Source organism: Camellia sinensis, chromosome 12, assembly GCF_055761805.1.
Source record: "Camellia sinensis isolate YWXY chromosome 12, ASM5576180v1, whole genome shotgun sequence".
NCBI lineage: Eukaryota > Viridiplantae > Streptophyta > Magnoliopsida > Ericales > Theaceae > Camellia > Camellia sinensis.
The window spans coordinates 127,206,631-127,221,601 of NC_138972.1; the positions used below are offsets into that span (position 1 = coordinate 127,206,631).

A 14,971-nucleotide genomic window follows, 5' to 3' on the forward strand; every position below is an offset into this window, starting at 1 on the left:
AAGTCACCGCCGTCACAGCCTCAGAAGAGCGATATTCGAGGCAGCGATAAGTCAAAGCAGATGGAAGGAAATGAGAAGTGCTTTGAATCAAAGTAGATGGATGCGAGAAATGAGATTTCAGAGAGATGAAGGCAGTGGCGGAGGAGAAAGGCGCTAATGTGGTGGCCAGAGATGGAAAGAGAAGAAGTGATGAACATGTAAATGAAGATTCTGAAGGACCCCAACTTATCGAAGGAGTTATGGAGATTAAAAATTAATGAGACTTGAAGGAGCAATTAATTTTATTTAGGATTTAATGGATTATAAGTTCACAAAATGGGACTTGTATGTAAATGTCCCATAATTTTTTTTTTTTTAACCCTCCGATAATGAAATTTTGATACCGTCTCGGGCATGCCTGTTGGGATGAAGTCATAGGCTTGTTAGAATGTCATTACCTTCCCATTCCATATACAATTTTTATTTTTATTTTCAATCTCTCTCTCCTTTTATTTAATTATTAAACATTAATATTATTAAATTTTTTAAAGCTATTGGGTTTTGTCTTTGGTTTATATATATAATATTATTTCAATATTTAAAGTAAGAATGTGTATTGCACCATATGGTTGAGAGTTAGTGATCTGATCAAGGTGTTTGTTGGCAAATCTAAGAACTCCATCAAATGAATATAGACCTTTGTTTTGTATATATAATTAGTGGCTATGCATATTGAGAGGGAGATTTATAATCTGGCTTTGGGCCGTGGTAGAAATCGGACAAGATAGGGCCGAGCATGTTTGGGCCGAGCTAACTTGGGCCTGTTTAGAGTGGGTTTTGCCCAATCGAGGCTCGGGTCCCCTGTTCAGGCCGAGCTAACTTAGACTTCCCCGGAGTTGGTCTTGCTCGGTCGAGGCCTAGACTCGAGGTTTAAGTCCCATGTTTGGACCGAGCTAATTTGGCCGGGATGATCGTTGGCTACCCCGGGTTCCATGGTTCGCACTTTCAGCTCGGTGGGAAAGGCCTTCTGTTTACTGGCTCGACCGATCTTGAACTCAGCTCTGCCAGAATGCTACTGAGCTCGGTTGTTATGGAGCTCGGCAAGTGAAACACTCGGACTCGTTACGCAGTATGGTCGTGTAAGGCCGAGGTGATGCCACCGGGCTGCCGAGTTCCCACTAATGTTGTCTGACGGTTTGGTTAGGTGGTGTTCGCCGGATTTGTACTGACAGATGGGAGTGCAGCTCCACGTGTCAAGAGACTAATGGGTGTAGAGTTGAGCGCAGAAAGTATATAAGCATAACTGCACCCCCCATGCTGGGGATGAGAGATCATTTGGTGAGAAACCCTCATTGTGCTATATCTCTCTCTTCCTCTCTCTTCCAGAGTGTGTGCTAACTTGACCGTCAGATGGGTTTTCCGGCAACACACCGCTGGGCAGCTCACCGCCGTTGTGCTCGCAGGTCGATCGGATAGACAAGGAGCTTGGATGAAAGGAGTACGGACAGCGACGAACATTTCCTCCCCGTACAATTGGTGCCGTCTGTGGGAAGGTTTAACAGACAAAACCTTGTCTTCCAAGCTCATCCAATCACTTTCAATGACGAACAACGATGAAATATCGTTGGCTGCCATTGACGGTGTTACCTCGGAATCAGCTAGACGAAGAGATGAACTCCCCGCCGTTCAAAACATGGCGGACCTGGAGACTTCCCTAGGAGGACATTCAAGAGATGCGCGAGATAAGCGCGCTAGAAATTTCGGTCATTCACGGAGCCCAAACGGACACCGGCGGCGAAGAGAATCGCACGCTAGACGTTTGAAGCACAAGTTAAGGGACCAAGACACTGTCATCCAGAGAATAGCGGCAGAAATGGAAGCTCTCAAACGCTAAGTCAAAGGGAAGGGTGTTGATGGAGTGGGAGACCACAGTGAGCGCACCCAACCCCACCATTCAGGCAGCCAAAGCCAGCAGCGCACTCCCTCTCTTTCTATCAGCAGAAGCTATAGGGGTGGAGACCTAGACACGCTTGCAGAGAAGTCTAGCACGTAAAATAATACCTACCATCCCTCACGCCCGGCGACCACTACGAGATATTCTAACTCCATCCGTTCAAAGGACTTGAGGGATGTCCTGAAGGAGCGAGCTCGCCGACGGGAGGCCGAAAGGGTGCCGGCACTCCAGCAGCTATCTTACGGGGGTCACGCTAGTGAAGAGGTCATAATACTGCCACCCCGCCCAGCCGTGCCTGTCCCTCTAGACATAGATTTGGCAAGGCTAAACGCCACCCCCTTTTCCCTTGAGATAGAAACCACATCGCTCCCGGTGGGCTTTCACCAGCCCAAGTTTACGCTTTATGATAGAAAGACTGATCCGTACATACATGTAAGCCACTTCCGGCAGGTTATGGCCAGACATAGGCGCAATGACGCTCTTATGTACCTTATTTTTCCGTCAAGTTTGGGCAAATTGGGCTTGAAATGGTTTGAAAGGCTGCTGGAGGAAAGCATCGAAAGGTGGCAGCAGTTGGTGGAAGCATTCGTGACTTGTTTCAAACTACTACCAAAACACCAAAGGAAATGGACCACCTTCTCAGTGTCAAGATGGAGTCGAGTGACACTCTCAAGGCATACAACTCCAGGTACTGGGAAACCTTCAACGAGATTCTAGATTGCCCTATCAACCTGGAAATCACCCAATATAAGCGCAATCTCCCAGTCGGACATAGGCTACAAGACTCGTTTACCATGAACCAGCAGACATCCATAAGGCAACTAATGCAGGGCATCAATGAGCACATCCGAATAGAGAATGATGTGGCGGCATCCACCACGAAGACAACTCTGGTGGTAACAGACAAGAGGTCGGTTGACAAAGTATATGCGGTCGGACAAGAGCCTAACCGTCCAAATGATCGCGCCGGGGAATCTAACCGTGGACCAAATCATCGAAACCGGGGTAGGGGTCATCGAAATGATCGAGCAGAATACCTCCATGATGACGCAACTAATGTTAACAGAAGGTTGAACGCTTGGACGGGCATCACCACGGTCTTTAAGATTCCAATCTATCGCATACTTAGTGAAATCCGTAACGAGGATTACGTCCAGTTTCCTGCTAAGTTAGGTGATGCGTAAAAGAGCTTCAATCCGCGGTACCGCTGCACATATCATAGGGAGCGAGGACACCGAACAGAGGACTGTTTGCCTTTGAAGCAACACTTGGAAAAGTTAGTCGCCGCCGATCACTTAGACCTTCACATTGATGGGGGCGTCAAAGCCGCGCATCCTACCCCGGCTGATCCGAATGGTTTGGATGACTTAGAAGCGCCCCCTCAAGGAGTGGTCAATGTGATCCACGGCATAGTGGAGCCGATGCGTGTGTGCGAGCTCCGAGGAATGATCAAAAAGGCGGAACTTATGAAGGAAGTTTTGTTAGTCTAGCCCGCGGTCAAAAAGGGCAAGACCGAGGAGAAAGACGTGATTAGTTTCTCCACAAGGGACCTAGAACGCATTCAAACGCCACACAACGACGCCCTAGTGGTCACCCTTCGCGTCAGAGAGTTCGATGTCAAGCATATCTTGATTGACCAGGGAAGCTCGGTTGAGATTATGTACTACGATGCGTTCAAGCAACTCAAACTCCGGGTTACAGACTTGGCTCCGGCAACTTCGCCAATAGTTGGTTTCAATTAGCAACCGGAGTGGCCTATGGGAAAGATAATTTTACCGATCAAAGCTGGATCCGTGGTCAAGCAGGTGGAGTTTTGGGTATTGAAGGTGCCGTCTACGTATAATCTGATCCTCGGTAGGGGATGGCTTCACACTATGCAGGCTGTAGTGTCGACCTACCACCAGGTTATGAGATTCCCTTCGGCTATGGTGGAAATTGAGGAAATTTGGGACGATCAAGTCATGTCGAAGCAATGCTTCGTGGCAGTGAACGGGAGCCAGGCTACCAAAGGCTTCGTCCAAATGATTGAAGGATCGGAAGGCTAGGGAGTCCTTGAAGATGTGGGCGCCAAGGCTGAGGATAAGGCTGTTGAAGTGTTGGTGGAAGTGCGGATCGACACCGAAAGTCCAAACAAATTCTTTTTGCTAGGGTCAATCCTTACCGCCCAAGAAAGAACTGAGATGGTAGATTTCTTGATGGCGAATATCGAAGTCTTCGTCTGGACGCCGTACGACATGGATGGCGTTGACCCAAGCTTTATTTGCCACCAACTCAATGTCTTCCCGAATGTACGCCCTGTCATTCAAAGAACAAGGAGATCGGCTCTTCATCATGCTGAGGTAGTCGCGGAGAAGGTAAGGAACTTGCTTGAAGCACGGGCTATTCAGGAAGTGCACTACCTTCGGTGGATTTCAAACATGGTCGCAGTACCCAAGAAGAATGGGAAGTGTTGAGTTTACGTTGACTACAAGACCGTCAACCGAGCTTGCCCTAAAGACAACTTTCTTCTGCCCAGAATAGACCAGCTGGTAGATCTAACGATTGCACATAACAGGCTCAGTTTCTTGGATGCCTACCGTAGTTATCATCAGATTGCCATGCATGGCCCCGACCGTGTGATAACCTCTTTCACCACTCCAAGGGGACTCTTCTACTATCGAGTCATACCTTTTGGTTTGAAGAACGCCGGGGCAACTTTTCAAAGGATGGTGACCAAAATGTTCGTTCCTCTGCTAGGCCAGACGATAGAGGCTTATATCGATGACATGGTTATCAAAAGCAGGCATCAGGTAGACCACTTGTCCGACCTAGCTGAGATGTTCGCCATTCTCAAACAGCACAAGCTATGCCTGAATGCGTCTAAGTGTGCCTTCGGCGTGGGATTCGGGAAATTCCTAGGCTTCCTAGTCACAAACTGAGGCATCGAGGCAGACCCCACACAAATCAAAGCTATACAAGAATTAAAGCAGCCCAACTCGACGAAGGACGTGCAGCATCTGGCCGGAATGGCCGCCGCACTTAACCAATTCATAAGTCGGTCATCAGATCGCTGCTGCCCTTTCTTTCGAGCCCCTGAAATCCAAGTTTTCATGGGACGAGGAATGTGATAGGGCTTTGGTCGAGCTCAAGGCGTATCTGTCTTCTGCTCCATTATTGGTGACACCCAAGCCCAGCAAAAAACTCTTCCTTTATCTGACCGTTTCTCAGCATGCAGTTAGCGCAGTGCTTATCCGCTCAGAAGGTATCCAGCATTTCCCCATCTTCTATGTGAGCAAAACCTTGCTACTAGCAGAGTCGAGGTATTTGTCGCTGGAAAAACTTGCTTTGGCGTTGATGATGGCCTCTAGGAAATTGGACCACTATTTTCATGCTCATACAATCGTCGTGTTGACCGAGTTCCCCCTCAAAGCCCTGTTTGAGCAGGCGGATTTCTTCGGTCGAATCCTCAAGTGGGCGGTCGAATTGGGACAATTCGACGTCAAGTTCTAACCCCGAACTGCCATAAAAGCGCAGATATTGGCCGATTTTGTCGTTGAATTCTCGCTTGAAATTCATCCAGTATGCCCAGTGGATCTTGCCACGGTAGCCGAGGAGGCGAACGCAAGCTCAACAGAAATTGCACAGCAAGGCGATGTTGAAGACGCGAAATTTGCGCACCCCGCCACAGAACCTCCAACCGGCATAGTACTGCAGCCCAGCGATGCGACGCCAGACTTGGGCATAACAGACCAAACTGTTAGGTCCGGTGTCGCATCGCTAAAGGGGGATGAAATGGAACCGAATAGCAGCCAACCAGAAATCGAACAGCCGAGCGACCGTGATCCCATCTAGGGCTGGGCATAGGGTTATCCGACCCGCCCAACCCGCCCAACCCTACCCTACCCGCAGACTTTTGGGCGGTTTCGCAAACATGTTAGGGTAGGGTGCGGTTTGGATTATGGCTGAATTTCGGGTTGCGGGCGGGTTGCGGGTTTGAACCGCACCCGCCCAACCCGCCCGCTTACACAGATTTTTTTTTTTTTTTTTTTTTAAATGTGTGAATTCTGAACCGTTGATTTTCATCTTTATTCTACAAACAAAGGTAAAAAAAAAAACCCTAACAATTCATTGTCATCTCATCTCACACATTTGCGCAGCTGGAGCTTGGAGGAGAGAGTTGAGCTCCTTCTCTCATCTCATATCAGTCTCTCTCTCGTTTTTCATCGTCGATCGACCTCTGGTCTGTCTGCTCATCCTTAACTTTGCTTCCTCATCGCCGATCGATCTCTGCTTTCTCATCGCAACTCTGTGCGTGCGCAGCTTCACTTCGAATCTCACTCTCTTCGTGTTTCGCAAGATCGACTCTGCTCAGGTAAGACTCGGTCTCTGTTTTTTTTTTTTTTTTCTTCTTTGAATTTGTTGATGTTGAATCTGTTTTTTTGAATCTGTTTTTTTGATTCACAGGTAAGCTTCACTTCGACTCAGCTTCACTTCGAATCTGTTTTTTTTTTTTTTTTTTTTGAATTCGTTGATGTTGAATCTGTTTTCTTGAATCTATTTTTTTGATTCATAGGTAAGCTTCACTTGGACTCTGCTTCACTTCGAAGGCACACTATGATCACTGCTCTTCTCACTTCACATACTCAACTTAAATAGGTAAATCAATGAGAAAACATTTGCATGTTAGAAGGTGCTAAAAATAGTGGAACAGGGTAATAATGTAGTTAGTAAGAAGAGATGTAAATGCTCATGTTTCATCTGAAAGAAGAAAAAAAAAAAAAAAAAGAGAAAAAGAGAAAAAATTATTGTTAGGATGAAGTGGCAGAGGAAACTACTTTAGTTTAAATTTCAAAAAATCAGTGCTGTATTTAATGGTCTTGGACTCTGCAATTAGATTGATTATAAATTCCCAAATTAATTTACTTTGTTTTTTTAGCTACAGAAGCTGGCTTATGTGTTCTTGCAGTGAATTTAACTTTATTTTTTTAGCTACTGATCTGCTGGTTTATTTATATATGTGATTCTGCATCACTTCATTGTTGATCATTCTGTAAGCTCTTTTAAATGTGTTTCATTGTTTTGTTAGGAGGGTCTTAGTAATGGAATATATTGATGGAATCCCAATTCTAAAGCTTGGAGATGAAATAGCTAAAAGAGGCATAAATCCTGGCGGTAAGATCGCAGCTGCGGCAAAGAGGTAAGCCCATTGATTACCTCAGAGAGTATGAAGTCCTTTTCTGCCAATTTTTTTCTTATCATAATCCCCATTTTTATGCAAAAAGTTCATATCATCTACTTTAAATCCATAACTTACTAGCTTATATCTTAATTTCTTCTTTTAAGCTGTAAGACATTTTGGGCAGTTTTAATATGTTATTGTAGACGTGTGAGAGAGGTATTCAAACATTGGTTGTTGAAACTTCACATGACAGCCAATCTAATAACTGGTTGGCAGTCCAATGTAGTATAAAAATGATAACATAGTAATCAAAATGATGATATATTTAAAAAAGTTTGAGAATCCCACCATGTTTAGTTTCTTGTGATTCCAGCATTTTGCTCTTAAAAAGTATTTTAATGTAATTAACAAAACAAATGCATGGAATTAGAATTGGAATTAAAAAAAAAAAAGGTTTAAAAATAAATTTTTGAAAAAAAAGTTCAATCCGCAAACCGCCCGCAACCGCCCGCATATCCGCGAACCCTATCCGCACAAACCGCAAACCGCATTGCGGGCGGTTGCGGGTTGACTTTTCCCCAAACCGCATACATGCGGGCGGGTCCAAACCGAACCGCAAACCGTCCCAAACCGAACCGCGGACACCCCTAATCCCATCAACCTTCAAGCTGCCCAGGACCCATCAGAGTGTTGGAAGCTCTTTGTCGGTGAAATGTGGAAACTTTTTGTAGATGGAGCCTCAAATCGTCACGGTGTCAGGCTCGGTATAGTTTTGATCTCGCCAGATGGTTTGACCATCGAGCACTCTATCACCCTCAGATTTCCTGCGTCAAATAACGCGGTTGAGTAGGAGGTGCTATTGGCCGGGCTCAAGAGCACGCTTTAGTTGCGCGCCTCCGAGCTGATAGTTTACAGTGACTCCCAACTTGTTGTCAACCAAGTGTTCGGGGTCTACGAAGCCAAAGACAACAGAATGGCTAAGTACCAAGCTCTCGTAAGAGAACACATCAAGTGATTCCAAGCCATAAGGGTCCAACAAATTGGTCGTGAAGAAAACGGCCGTGCGGATGAATTAGCCGACCTAGCTTCTATGGTCGACATAATATCTCCCAACCCTCTCCTAATTGAGTTTTTTCCAAGGCCTAGTATTGAGGAACCCAAGCAGACAGAAGTACTCTGCACCGAGCTTGGCCCTTCTTGGATGGACCCTATTATCCTCTTCCTAAAAAAACGGACCATTCCGACCGATAAAAAGGAAGCGCATAAAGTCTGGGTGAAGTCAGAGTGGTTTTAGCTCTCTCTATCTGGTGCTTTATACAAGAAGTCATTCACCGGTCCTTACTTCAAGTGTGTGCACCCAAACAACGTGAATGCATTCCTGTACGAGATTCATGAAGGCATATGCGGAAGTCACATTGGGAGAAGATCTTTGGCTTATCGAACTATCTCGCAAGGATATTGGTGGCCGTGCATGCAAGCGGACGCTCAAAAATATGTGAGAAAATGTGAGAAGTGCCAGAAGTTTGCCCACCAAATTCACCAGCCGGTCAGAGAACTTCTCCTTCTCACAAGCCCTTGGTCTTTTGCGATGTGGGGTCTAGACATAGTGAGACCACTCTCAACGGCACTAGGCAACCGGAAGTTCTTCATTGCGGCTACGGATTACTTCACCAAATGGGTAGGAGCTGAGCCCTTAGCTGCTATCAAGGAGAAAGATGTCAAACGGTTTGTCTGGCAGAATGTGATAACGCGATTTGGCATCTCCAAGATTCTGATTTCTAAAATGGCACCCAATTTGATGGGCGCTTATTTAGAGAATTTTGTGAGGAATTGAAGATCAAATTCTACAACTCCACTCCGGCTTACCCGCAGTCCAACGGCCAAGCCGAAGCATCAAACAAGACCATTCTTGTTGGGTTGAAGAAAAGACTTGAGAAACCCAAAGGAAAATGGGCCGAGGAACTCCCAATTGTCCTTTGGGCATATCGGACGACCCCGAGGCGATCTACCGAGAAAACTCCTTTTGCCTTGGCATACAGCATTGAGGCGGTCATCCCATTGGAAATCGACATGTCCACCATCCACAGTGAAAATTTTGAGCCCGAGATGAACTCTGAGGCAGTCGCCCTGGAATTGAACCTAGCTGAAGAGCGCCGAGAAAAAGCTTTGATCCACGTGGCCGCATACCAACAAGAATTGTCCAGGAAATACAACAAAACCCTGCACCCCAGACCGTTTAAAGTGGGTGACTGAGTTTTAAGAAAGGTCATGGGCAACACACTGGTGTCGGGCGAAGGCAAGCTAGGGGCAAACTGGAAAGGGCCTTACAAGATAACCGGTCTGGCGGGCAAGGGGGCATACCACTTGGAAGATTTTGAAGGAAAAAACATACCCCGGCCATGAAATGCGGCCAACCTCAAACCGTACTATTTTTAGTATTTGACGTTCTTATGTAATTTTTTGTAGAAGGACTTGCTCTCCCTGTACTTCTGAATGTAATACTCTTTTTGTCAATATAATAAAAGTGACTTATGTTTACTGAAGCATTTTGTTATTTTCGATGCCTACTTTGAGATTTTACCGGAGATGTTTTACTCCGGTTGAATGAGTTGATGATTTACTCAACTCTGTGGTTTCAACCCAGATGTTTTATTCCGGTTAAATGAGTTGATGATTTACTAAACTCTGTGGTTTCAACCGAGATGTTTTACTCCGGTTGAATGAGTTGATGATTCATTCAACTCTGTGGTTTCAACTAAGACGTTTTACTCTGGTTGAATGAGTTGATGATTCACTTAACTCTGTGGTTTCAACTGAGACGTTTTACTCTGGTTGAATGAGTTGATGATTCACTTAACTCTGTAGTTTCAACCGAGAAGTTTTACTCCGGTTAAATGAGTTGATGATTTACTCAATTCTGTGGTTTCAACCGTGATGTCTTACTCCGGTTGAATGAGTTAATGATTTACTCAAGGTTTTAGTGTCACGACCCAAACCCGTCCCTATAGATTTAGCATCGTAACCGGCCAGTAATCGATGGATTACCGAAGGCCTCTGAACAGATAAGCATATAATAAGGGGCTAGTGGAAGCAAATACATAAATATAGTTGTCCAATGAGCTGTGCTGACTTATATGAAACAGAATATTTAAAACTTTATATACAGAGTCAAAAGTCAATCATACATTATACCCCCACACATTAAAGTATCTGAAGTACAGCCAACAGAATTAAAACAATTTATACATATACATAGAACCAACAAAACTTGAACTCAGGACACCTCGGGAACCTCCACGTGAGGCATAATGGTTGGCTGACAACAGGACACAGATCCAGACAAAAGCCTTCAGACTTGAACTCCAGAATTCTCACCTATACATATATATATACAAATAGTGAGCTACAACCCACTGAATAACATTAAGGTAAAGGGGTTAGTGAACGAAATCCGAGCATATCATATGCGAAAAACAGATCATAGCATAATCATCCTCATATCAAAACATAATAATGCATCCCATAGAACACATCACAGAACGTCTTCCGACTAGAGTAATCGGTTCCGAATACCGATTAAACACATATCACCACAATGAAGTGGCTAACGAGATCTCGTAATTACTTGTATGTCATGGACCCGCATTTTCATGCCGTCCTCTATGACTTGGGACTATCTATGGATGCCATAATAGATTTCAAACTTGGGATGTTTGTTCACGTAAAATAGATATCATATCAGAAATCATAGTTTATCACATTTCATTTGGAACATAATTCATATGAACGTATCTTTACGATAATATTACTCACAGTGGTTCCAGTAAGCGGTTAATCAATCTTCAGACGTTGACCTACAAACACAAAGGGACATAACACAAGCATGTCTTATCATTACATATTCAAGTGGCCATTAAGGCTTAGCTTACTTTACATTGGTTCTTATTCTTTCTTATCACATTGCCTAAAACACACACACTTACAGTCTCGGAACTTAGTACATTCTTTACTTAAGGGTGGTTTGGCATCCCCTAAATAATCCATCTTTTTATCTTTTTTTCATCACATCACCTCTCTACTTTTCTGCACATCTTTTCGTAAAAAAACAAAAAGTACACTTATTTAGGTCATCCCAAACAACCTCTTAGTATGTTTCTAATCCATAACCTCATTATCAAAGCTTAATTAGGTCTTAGGAATGCCTAAGATGCAATGAGGGTGCCAAAGTTGGAACACTTAGGCGAATTTTCTGAAAATAAGGTCTACGCTCGAACGTGGATTACCCCGCTCGAGCGAATATGCAAACAAAGAAGCTTCGCTCGAGCGTGGACTTCCCCGCTCGAGCGGACTGCAAACTTATGAAAAAGTGTTGGATGCATGAAATTCACGCTCGACAGGCGCTTGATCCCCACTCGAGCGTGTGACACAGACCCTCGCTCGAGCGGACTGTAAAACGTATGAAAGTGTTGGAAACACGCATTTCACGCTTGAGCGTCACTCCCCTTGCTCGAGCGTGAGTCCAAAATCTGGAAATTCCAAATTGAACCTTCAAGCTAAAAATCAACTTTAAATGTACCAAATTCGATTCTTATGGGCTAATTTTTTGGAAAACACTTGTAAACTCATAGTATGATATGTTTCAAAGATCAATTTGAGAAATCAAAGCCCAAAGGTAGTTCAATTGAACACAATTTTCAAATAAACTTCAAGAACATGAAGAACAATGCAAATTCAACACATGCATGGGTTCCTTGGAATTCCAATGTTCTAAAACAAGATCAAATGCAAGATTTAACTTCAAAACATGGTGAGTTCATGGACTATAACAAAAATGTGGACATGCATGCAAGAATTTCTATGAAAACAACCTCAAATTTCATGATATACACATGCATGCAATCTTTAAGCTTCAATTCAACAATCTAAACCAAAACTTGACATCAATCTCAAAACTTCCAAGAACCATGCAAGAACTAACTTGATTTCACAATTAGAAGGATGAAATCCTTACCTAGGTTCCTCAATTACAAGAATGGAAGCTTAATCATGCAAATTTCCTCCAACTCTCTTAATCTCCAAGCCAAAATAAGATGAAATCACTCTATCTCCTTTCTCTCTCTCTCTAGTCGGTTAGGCTCAAGAAATGGGCTGATGAAATAATATAAAATCAAGTCTCAAAGTGTTGTAGAGATAGGCCACTAAGTGGCAAAAGGGTAAATAAGTCTAACTCATGTGATTTAACACTATTTAATCTAATTTAATCATACCAAATCACATTTCAATTAAATATACCATAAAATCACATAAATTCTAATTAGCATAAAACATTAATCAATTTCAGATTCGGCCGCCGATAAGGCCTTCAATTTTCAGTTCGAAACTTAAAACACGAACAGATAATTCAATAACGAACAGATAGAAGGTCAAATATCATGCAATTTACATACTAACCCCATAATTCATTTGATCCACTCAATTAGCATCATTAAATACGGATTAGTGGCTAATTACAGATAGGGGTCGTTACATTTAGCCAAGATGCTTTGTCCCGGTTAAAGGGTTGGTGATTTGCCCAACTCAAAAGATTTAACCGATGTGCTTTACCCCGGCTAAAGTAGTTGACGTTTTGCTTAAGGGTTCCTGCCGAGATGATGAAACACAGTCCAACAAGCAGTGCAATAGTTAACGAAATCAAAACTTTTCATTGATATGAAACTGAATTACATAAGGTGGGCAGGCAGCCCAGTTACATTCTTAAAAGAAAAAAAAAGAAAACTAAACTAAGAGGGAAAGGTCAGCGAAGTCAGCCCTTGTTGCAACTGCCTTCAGGTCTACCATAGTTGTGGTTTCTTGGACGCCGGTCTCCACCTGGCCGGCTTGCTTTGGGCGGTTTTCTCCCTCGGCTTCGTCCTTGCTTTCCTCCTCGGCCTCAGCCTGCAATGCACTGAAGACGTCGTTGGCGTATGGCACCATGTACGTCGGCAAAAAGACAGCTGGGGGAGAGGCAAACATGTCGGTTCTAGATCCTTGGCCGAGCTATTCGCAAGCAGCCTTCCAATCGGACTTGAAGAATATGTCCTTGGTGGCCTTGACTTGCTTGGTGTAGCTTTCTTCGGCCTCTTTGAAACCTGCGTTGTTGGCCTCGTCCACTTGATCCTTCCTTGATTGTTTCAACGCTTCCAGCTCGGCCCGGAGAGCGTCCCTTTCTTTCTCGGCGGCTCCAAGTTGGCCGAGCAATTTGGAGTTGTCTGTGTTTGCAATCTGCAAAGAAGCTTTTGACTGTCCTAGCTCGGTCTGCAGATGCTCGACCTGGCTGGCAGCGCCGATCGCCTTTTGCCGGAGTTTGTGAATCCGTTCCATTACAAGGTGTTGTTTTTGGATGGCCTGCAAGAAGAGAGTTTGATTAGAGAAAGGGAACCGAGCAAACACTTGGAAAAATTCAAATAAAACATGCAAAATTCTTACCCGAGTCATAGTCTTGACCAAGGACTTCACGAGCCGGGTGTCGGGCACGTGGTTGCTGCCGGTCATATCGCTCGGCAGGAGCAGGGCTTTTGTTAGGTCAAAGGCGAGGAGATGCTCTTTATCTTCTTTGACCAAAGCACTGGCTAGGATCTCTTTTTCCCGGTGTTTCAATTGAGGCTTCCAGAGACGTGTTGGCTCAGTTGTGGCCGCGGGTTGCTCGGTGCTCAGCTCCGCAACAAGCTCGGCTGAGGGATTGATGGTCTGGGCTGCACCACGGCAGTTGACGCCAACGCAACCACGGCCTCGCTTGTTTGACCGGCAGCAGCTGCGCGAGACGGGATGCTCGACAGCTCGGTGGATGTGGCGATGATGAGGTTCTTGATGCGGCTTCGCTTGGCTATTTCCTCTTCCTCGGTTAGCCAGATTAGTGGCACGTCCGGTAGTATTGGATCAGGAGGTAGAGACGGCGCTCGGAGGAAGTTTGTTACTCTACTTCGGCGAGGAGCGGAGTACCTGTAGGTTGGTACGTAGCCGAGAAGTTTGTGGCAATCCTGGTTACGGTACCGCAATACGGTTCTGATGGCTGCTTCGTTAGGATTATGGTAGTTGGCTTGCAAAGCTTCGATGGCTGCAATGAGGAAAAGAAGAAAAGGCATTAGTACAGAACAGTGAAGGAAAATAATTTAACCGAGCAGTGAGCACAGCTTACATGTCAAACCGAAGTTCTTGCTGATGTACCAGCCGGGCACATCGGCTGTTTCATAGTTTCCAGACACCTAGAAAAAGTCGTCGTCGTGCATATCTTTATCTGGGGTGCCGGTTACTATCTTCTCCTTGCTTGGTCTGATCTTTAGGTAGTAGTTAAGTCCATTGCCTGTATGCCCGAGGGTGTACTGGCGGAGTATCTCAGCTAATCCTAGGTTGATTCCTAGCCGGTTGTTTAGCTCAGCTATCCCATTAATTATTCTATAGGTGTTGGTTAAGACTTGTGTTGGTGCTAGCCCGGTGCGCCTCAGGAACTCGCACAATAGAGGATTGACCGGGAAGTGAAGGCCGCTTTCGATAATGGACAGCACGGTGAAAGGGCACTGGTCCAGTCTGCCCAAGTGTCCTTGGCACCGAGCTCGAGATGCACGTTAGCGGGGACGCTGTATTCTTCTCGGAATACGGCTAATGCGACCGGCATGTCGACCAGGAAGCGATAGCGCCCCATGTGTAGTCGGCTGGTTTTAGTACGGCTGTGTTGGTTTGGCAAAAACTCTCGTTTGATGGCTGCTCGGTCTTTGAGAACCTCAGTGTTGGTGCGTGGTCCCTTTGGACTCTGCAGTAAAAGGAGTGCAAGTGTAAGTGGGAGTACGGTCGGGCAAAACGTGTTTGACTTTAGCTCGGTCACATGGTGTGCCATTTTATTTCAG

At 44.9% G+C, this 14,971-nt stretch overlaps 1 long non-coding RNA gene across 1 annotated transcript; it reads left to right on the forward strand.

Moving 5' to 3' along the window:
• Positions 1-6,039: 6,039 nt before the first annotated feature.
• LOC145804078 (uncharacterized) lies at positions 6,040-7,134 on the forward strand. The gene is made up of 3 exons (XR_014345671.1): positions 6,040-6,284; positions 6,486-6,568; positions 6,999-7,134. It is a non-coding gene; the product is annotated as an uncharacterized LOC145804078 (long non-coding RNA).
• Positions 7,135-14,971: the final 7,837 nt, after the last annotated feature.